Source organism: Nestor notabilis, unplaced genomic scaffold, assembly GCF_000696875.1.
Source record: "Nestor notabilis isolate BGI_N333 unplaced genomic scaffold, ASM69687v1 scaffold6357, whole genome shotgun sequence".
NCBI lineage: Eukaryota > Metazoa > Chordata > Aves > Psittaciformes > Psittacidae > Nestor > Nestor notabilis.
In genome coordinates this window covers 38-9,116 of record NW_009936809.1, presented here as the reverse complement: position 1 = coordinate 9,116, position 9,079 = coordinate 38, and the positions used below count along the sequence as shown (strand labels likewise).

The 9,079-nt window shown below is 37.9% G+C and overlaps 1 non-coding gene across 1 annotated transcript; it reads right to left on the bottom strand.

The window, feature by feature from the left end:
• TRNAH-GUG lies at positions 1-72 on the bottom strand. The gene has a single exon. It is a non-coding gene; the product is annotated as a tRNA-His (tRNA).
• Between the last annotated feature and the right edge of the window lie 9,007 nt (positions 73-9,079).

Below are 9,079 nucleotides of genomic sequence, written 5' to 3'. Positions count from 1 at the left end.
TGCCGTGACTCGGATTTGAACCGAGGTTGCTGCGGCCACAACGCAGAGTACTAACCACTATACGATCACGGCAAGCTACAAAGGATGTGCCCTGCCTCATGTTCTCTGTCCCCTCCAGCAGAGCTATACAAGCATTGCCACCTAGTGCGAACTGGCTATAACACTCTATGTGCTGTCCTGCTCCCCAGGGTGACTATTCTAGCATGCTTGGGTGTCTCCCAACCAAAACCAGCACAGAGAAATGCATGCAGAAGGCAGGCACAGATGTTATGGTGGCAGAAAAATATTCCTGCTCCTTTTGGCAATTGCAGACTGGTGCAGAAATCCTTCATTGCCTTCTGCTTGGCCAGCATCTATCTCCAAACATACGATAATTTTGTTCTTCTCCCTATTTTTGATGCTGGGCCTAGTGATGGTGGGAAAACTGGTGAAAGGACATTTAAAGCTACATAATTATTTCAAAAGCTGTTGAAAAGGAAGCATACAAACACACATTTCCTTCCTGCTGTAAGTCAGATTTGAACCAAGGCTGCTGTGAGCACAGCACACAGCACCAGCCACTAGACTGTCACAGTAAGCTAACACAGTATGCCAGGTTTTGAACAGCTGTGGCAGAAAAATAATGTTTCTAGTGAAATATTGGATGTTGACAGCACTGAGTCATCAAAGAGAGATTTCTGATGTGGCTTGAGAGTTAATGCTGCAAAACACAAGTGCTCATAGTAGAGTTATTCTAATAATTTCCTTATTAAAGATCTCATGTGCACCATTTAGTGTCACTTTTTAATTCTGTGCCTGACAATGATAACAAGAAAAAACTGATAAGAACAAGTGTCTTCACAATTTTGCTAGTTAGTGAAAAAAGTAGGAGGTGCTGGTGGGTACCAGAATATTGTGCTGCCATTCAGAGGGACCTCATCAGGCTGGAGAATTGAGCTGACAGGAACTCCACCAAGCTCAACAAAAGGAAGTGCCAAATCCTGCCCTGGGAAGGAACAACCCCTTGCACCAGCAGATGCTGGGGCTAACAGGCTGGAAAGCGGCTTGTCAGGAAAGGCCATTGGGTTCTGGTAGACACCACACTGACTATGAGCTAGCAGCCTCCTTGGCTGCATCAGGCAGAGCATTGCAGCAGGCCAAGAGAGGTGAATCTTTCTCTGTACTAGCACTGGAGAGACACAACTGGGTGGTTTGTCCAGTGGTGGGCTCTCCAGTACAAGAGAGACATGGTCATACTGGAGTGAGCCCGCTGAAGAGCCACTATGATTATAAAGGGCTTGGACCCTGGAGAGGGGTAGAGAAGAACAGGCTTAAGGGGTAGCTTACAGATATGCATAAATATCTATTGGGAGGCTAAAGAAGATGGAGCCAGGTTCCTTCTGTTGTATACAGTGAGAGGACAGAAGGCAATGGGAACAAATCAAAATAAGGAAATTGCTTTTAAATCTAACAAAAACTTATTTACAGTGAAGGTGGTTGAACAGCAGGCCAGGTTGCCCAGAGAGGTTGTGGAGTCTCCATCCTTGGAGACATTCAAACTTGACTGGTTGGTCCTGGATAGCCAGCTGTGGCTAACCCTGCTCAAGCCTGTGTGGGTCTAGAGACTTCCAGAGGAGCTGGCCAGCTTCACTGACACTGATTATCAGGAAAGAAAACCAAAACAAACAAACAAAAAAAACCACCACACAACCAACAAAAAAAAAAAACAAAAAAAAAAAAACAAAAACAAAAACAAAAAACCACCAAACCAACAAAAAAACCCAACTCTAACCAAATCCACAACAAACCAGACATTTCTACGATATATAGCTGTGCCTAAGAACACAATAACTTGAACAAAGGGAGTCCATAAGTGCTAAGAAAGGGGATACTGAAAGCTTGAAAACCTTCCCTGTCAACATCCACAAAGTCTGTGAGCTGGAGAAGTAACGAACATCTAAAAGTTGAGTATCTTAGTCAGTACAAAGACATTTAGTCTCTTCTCCTGTATTTTCAGAATTCACAAAGGCTTTGCATCATGGATCTTGCCCAGTGCATGCATATGTTATATTTTTGCTGCTAGTTAGATGTGCCAAGTCATGTGTATAAATGGTTAAATGTATAGATTAGCAAGATTGCCTAGCTTCTCTTTTTGCCAAGGTGGATGAATATAGATTACATTGTTTCAGTGAAACCCCCAGTGATCAAGAAAAAAGGAGTTGGCTAATTTTAATTCTGGTAACCACAAATAAATAAAAGATATCATTTTGCCGGTCTCTTCAGACTATGTTCTTCTTTCTTTAAGTATTTTTTTTTTTTTTAACAACTCCACCCAATGTGATTGGTTGCATATGCTGGCATAATAACAGGAATATCCACAATTGTGCTGCAAATTAATTCCATTTCTAGGAGTTTGTCTTGTCCCAGTATTTGCGGTGTCTTGGATTTCATCCAAAGGTCTAAATTATTTGAATAGTGTACAAGGCCACATTTCTGCACCTACACATGTATGTACAGCTTTATTTGCATTGCTTGCTAGGATTCTGCCTTTGATTCAGATTGTGCATTTGTAACTGTTAAACCTGACTAGTTACTGTTGGCACCGGAGGAAAAACTTGTTGCATTAGACTGTCAGCATGTCTGAATACAGAACGTGAGCCTGTAGAGATTCTTTGATTTGATTCTTCGATTCTAGAGATTCTTTTGATTTGATAGCTTGTTAGTTATGTTACTTTAATTGACTATGGTTGCTGAAATTTAGGTAAGAGTTTGATTAATTCAGAAATTGGGAATCTTAACCTGGTGGTACTGAATACAAGAAGGTCTCCTTGAAATAATGCTGGCACACTGTGTTTCCAGTAGTCCCCCATTTAAAATAACCCAGGAAGCAATGGTTGGGCCTAACTTGGCAGGAGAAGCAGAAGAAACTTAGCTCACAAGTGGCAAAGTTACCTTACATTGAAGTAGAGAATGGCAATGTCAAGGAAAAGAGGATTCCAGAATAAGACAAAACCCAGAGGCAAGTGGATTTTGAAAGACATGTCATCTTTTTTCTGGTTCAGGTGTGGCTGTTTGGGCACAGCAAGACCTCTTAAGCGTATAAGCAACCTAATTTACAGTGCTAGAGCAGACCTCTGTCCCAGAACATGGCCCTAAGTAGCCCTTTGCAGTACAATTTTTGGTATCGCAGAAGATATTAGTGCTACAGTTCAAATTACACTATTGCTGACAGTAAAATCCTGTCACCCTGTCATCTCTCTTCCCCTTATGCTACTACCTTTCTTTCCTTGTGTATCATGACTTAAATTTTCACTGCACTGAATTTCTGTTCCTGTGCAATCATATCAACATAAAGAAACACATACATACATGTGATGGGTTATTTCCCTCTTGAATGATGACATTACATTTAGTAAAGCAGCCCCTGAGTAAGAGGCTTTTTCCTGGTCTACATTAACGATGCGGGCTCAGCTGCTAAGCCCTGTGCAATTTTCTGGGGGAAAACAAACAAACAAAACACAAACACACATACACACACACAAAACGCAAACCACATCCCTAAGGTGCATTTCAAAGCAAACTCTGATAAACTAAATTCTGCTGCAATTGTCCTGATTCGATCATCATACCATTAAATGAGCATGAAAAGTTCTTGTGGTTAAACTAAACATTTGCTACACAGTATTATCTTGGCAACTGGGAGAAATTTAGAAATTCAGCCTCCTATTATACTTACTTTTAATTGTCTGAGTTACTATGTGTGGACAGATTATATGAGAATTTAACACAGTCTGCAGAATGATTAGGGTATGTATGCAGCCTATTACTGGAAGGTAAAAATGCTTTGAAGTGTATTACTGTTATTTTTAATAGAGTTTTTTTGAAGACATCCTTTATCAAAACCTGAGGTTGATGATCGACATGTCACAATTTTAAATAATTTTAAAATTGATTTATCAAGTTATGTTAGTACTGGCTTAATGTAAGAGCTAGTGAATTTTTTTATTTATTTTTTCTTTTTTTACTTAGACATGAATTTTCATAGTATTTAAACAATACACTGGGTAATAAACATGCCTTTAAGTAAATCTTGCTAGCAAATTAAATATATGTGTGCCTGAGGAAATCCATAAAGCAACCTATGGCTCTGTTCAGTTGGAATTCTGCTGGTGCAGAAACTTGCCTCAAATAATGCTGAGAAGAAACCACAGGGGAACAGTGACAGTGACTGAAAGCTAACACATATCACATCCAGCTGTGTTTCAGTCTACATGGCACACATATGCCAAAACTTTTCTTAATTAATGACTAGTATTTGTTTTACTTTTTCTTTTTGAAAGTTGTTCTAGCTCCAAGGCAGTTTAGAAGTGATATATCTCTCTATAATGAGCGTATCAGACAAGAACAGAGTATTGTTTGGAGACTCCTGGTTTGAAATCCTACCTTTTATACTTGGATTTGATGTAGATGCATGGATAGCTACACTCAAGACCATCTGCTTAAGTAATCAGCAAAGACCCACTTGCAAAATTCTCAGACTTCAGGGTGTTATAGTACAGAGGAGCCGAGCAAATGGATGTTGCTTGGCTATGCAGACAGCACTGTTGTTCAGAAGAAACTCTTCCATGCAATAACTAAGGTGATGGTGGAAAAAGTTCATGGGAGCCACACTTAACCTGATCTACAGCTTGTTCTAGGAAAAGGATAACCATGAGGTAGAAACACAAAGGAAATATTCACGCACCTCTCTTATGCAATGGCTGCTTAACATTGTGTGTAGAGGACTGACAGCTCTAATAATGGAATTATTGTCAGGTCATTCCAATCACAATCAAAACATGTCTGATAATGGATAGTATTTAAGCATCTTTCAAATTATGGAAAGGATTTAAAAATGAATTTTTTGAGTAACAGTTTGTTGATAAAGAGAAAAATTAATGAGAATGCATTAGACTCTCAGAAACTCAGCCTTCACAAAACAAGGTACATGTGACATCCAAAACATTTTTTTTTTTTAGGTCAGGTTTAGGTTGTGTTGTTGGAAAAAACCCCAGATCTCTCTGAGTTGTTGTTCCAATATGAAGATTTATCTCAACAGAATTATGCAACAAGAAATTAAATGATCTTTCAGTCACACTTCTGCAGCCAAGCAGCTTGTTATTTTCACCTTGGTCTAGGCAGTATTGTCCCGTTTAACATCAACCAGCAACCATGAATGCCCCCTCTTTCTACTGTATACATCCCAAGTTTCCATGTTTCTTCAGTTTGAACAATGTTAGTTTCCCGAAATGTTCATCGTAATAACTAGTCGTCAAATTCCTCTAATACATGAATAGCCATTAGCAGCACAGCATAACCCTTCCAGCAGTATTTTGTGACTATCCCATGCCCAGAAAACACTGGAGGCCTGAAGCATACTTGTCTCTGCCATAAAATCCACTTTGCTGCCCTGGTGGATATTTATATTGAAGTCTCATGGTAGCTCATAGCGACTATAGATGTAGTAACTGTTCACAAATATTGCTGCTGCAGCTCAGCATTTATCTTCAACTATCACACCTTGCTGTTGCAGGAAGAATGCTATTAATGCCACACACAGGAGAACAATATGTTTTTATAAGGAAACATAAACTCCTTTTGCCTTTTAGCTGCTGCCTATAGGCCTTGTGTAAAATCACGTCACAACACAATTAACAATAGACTAATAAAAGATAAGACGGTCCATAAAGAGTTCAGTTATGCACACTGTTGTGCAAATTAATAAATCCTTGTATAATTTTGCTAAACTTGAAATGGTGCTTCACCTTCTGTAAAGGTGTTTTCAGGTTCCTTCTCTCAGCCTTTTTAGGGATATTGCCATTTCCATTACCAATATTTGTTTCAGAGAAAGGTAGCATTGGTATCACCAGAACTACTGTTACTCAGAAGACCCAGTGTTTAAGTTCATGTACATACAGGACTACTCTGTCTGTTTTTTGGCTATCAAGAAGTATCTTCACCTCTCTGTTTTTGATGCTTCCTTCAGATTTGAAATTGTTTTATTCCTGAAAACACCCTCACAATCACAGTAGATGGTATATTATAAATACATCATGAGTTCATTCTGTATAATGCTGACAACATAAACTTAAGCATTTGCTTAGCAAAATACTATTACTGTCAATGAGATAACAACAGTGTACCACTGGGCCCATGAGAGCTCAGGTTCATTTCCCTGTTGATATTGTCCCATTGGCAAGAGTCAGATGTTAACTACACATAGTAGTACACACATACTAGTGCTTGTCCTGTTTATCTGAGGTTTTTCAGATTACAGTGAGAAGATATTGCAATTTTTGTCTTTTTTTTTTTTTTTTTTTTTTTGTTTTTTTTTTTTATGTACCATCTTATATCTCTGGGGATAGATTTTGTCAGTTCAGTTGTGACTCTTATATTGGCTGCACTGTCTGCTCCCTAAGCATCAGTTCAACAACCTATGCTACAAACCCTACATAAATGGATTTTCTATTCTGGGTAACAAACCAGCAGATTTTAAAATTTATTGTAATGTTAGTTAATCAACGTTAAAATAAAGGGGTTCAGATGACTATAGTCAGATTTTGTTCTGCTAATTACATCTTGAATATGGGGATTAGGGGATGACAAAGTAAGAGCTGTTGTTACTAGGGACCCTTTAAACTCTGGAGGTGGCAGAACTTTCTAGTGCTTTCAGTCCTATAAGTTAGAAAGACATTGCACTTGATGATGAGGTCTTTCATTGTATCGTATGCTGAATGCAAAACAAACAAACAAACAAAAACCACCACTCAAACTCCACATGTATGTTGTTCAAAAATGATTCAATTAGCTTATTTAATGTGTTACATGCAGCTAAAAGTGCTAAAGAGCCCATATTCATATTTTGTTATGCTGGAAAATCACAGAGCATAAAAATTATCTGGCTTAGATTTGTATGGCAATTAAGATTTACCTGGCAGGAGTTCATAAGGAACAAGCATACTAATGTCAAACTTCTGGCTTCCTTGGGAAATCTAACCTATGACCCCTCACTCAGCATTTGACTGGTCTGAAAGAGATTTTCTTATGCTGAATAAATATTTTTAGAGAATACCTACCTTTTTAAAAGCTCATATAATTGGTTGGGGGCTATCTGTGATATAACAAAATGTTAAGCAATTACCAGGTAAAAAATCAGTCCAGGAGCTGGATAATATCATAACATAAACCTCAGAACTGAATTAAGGCCATTGATTAACACCATCTGACCCTGGAGATTGACTCACACTATTAAAATCTATTTGGTAGCTATTAAATGATTGTGTAAAAAAGAGAGTTACTATTTTACAATGATTTCACCAGTTATATTTACATTTTGAACATTTGAAGAATTCAGGTTATTCAGTGATATGATCTGATTTGTTTAACTGAAAATCTGTACTTTTTTGGGCAAAAGTATTTATACTGGGGTGCAAAAGCAAAGTGACAAGTTTTTCTCTGTAAGCAGGAATGCTGTTTCCTCACCATATCCCTCAATATCTTTCCCTTTTCTATGTATATCAGAATCATATTAAACATGTGATGAGAGGGGAGTTTTTTATAAGGCTGGGGCTGTAAAGTGATTGCAGTTTCATGTGCTGTTCTGTCTGTAATTGAGCTAGGTTTACTGCTGCCACCTCTCATCTGTTAAACACTGCTACATTTACCAAAGGTTATAACCAGTTCACATCTACCAGCATAACAAGCAATGTGTTCACCCTCCAAGGGGCCTCTCATCATGACACATGTTCCCTAAACATCTTTCATGGTAGGAAAGACCAATTAGGAGTGAAATATAAAACCTCCTGATTTTGGACGATGGTTGCAGGGAATAATATTAACCTGGCTCAGCTGTGCTTGAATATTATGGTTGATAACTCACCTGTCTGTAATATGAAAGGGACTTGGAAAATTGTCCACAGTCTTGCATCCACTGACCATAGTATGCATGTCATTCAATCTATATATAATTCAATTTTCCACCTTTCAAAGACACTGTGAGAATTTAATTTGTTAATGTTGGCAAATCCCTGTTTCTCAGAAGAGATAGTGCATTGTCTATGTATCTAGATATTAATTCAATTATATAAATGATAAATGTCATTTCAAAATCAGATATGTTCCCAAGCATAATTAAATCTCCTTTTAGGATGCATTAGTAGCAATTACAGCTGTAGGATCCAAATATTTATGCAATCAAGTAATTACCAAACAAATTATTACATGAGCTGTCTTAAATGAATATAGCCTGAAAAGTTTAAAATAACCTTGAGGCAACTAACCTCTTCTCCTGCAATGACCACTTCCATGAAATGTTTATCAAACATGACCTTATCTTCCCTCATTTCACAGTATGCTATCAGTGTCCTCAGACTACAGCACATTCATTGCTGTGGTATTTTTGAGGAGAGCAAATCACTGACAGCCCAGAAATCTGATTTCTGTTCTCTCTTCTCTCCCAGTCCTCAACAAGACATCTGACTATAACTCCTTATTTTTCATACCTGTAAAATCCAGATAACAAAGTAAACTAACCATGGCTGATAGAAAAATGCTTTGCAAATTAGGGATGACACACATGAAGGAAGGTCACCCACCACGTCTGTAATTTTAACACCAGTATGTGTAATACTGTCCTAGATGTGGCTCCAACTCAAATGCCTAGCAGCAGTCTCAACAATGATAAGCAGTTGGAAGTATTCAAAGCCTTCATGAGTATTAACCAATAGAGTTTTATAGTTTTTTGGAGACGTTATTGCCCTACACAAGTAATAAGTTAAAGTAGAAAGAGGTAACTGCCATACCCATCATAACATTATTTTTATGATAGCTTAAATGACAGAATCAATCCTGATTTTAGACTTCACTTTGACTAAAACTGTAGCATAAAAACATTATTATTACTGTCAAACACAGAGCATGGGGCTTTTTTTTGTATTACTGGTTTACACAAATGTGGTTACGTTTAGTTATGCCACTACATGAAAACCACTCCAAATTATTTATCTGTTAAGACTTAATAACTCATTTCATGTAATTTTTGACTTACATCTGGTTAAGCGAT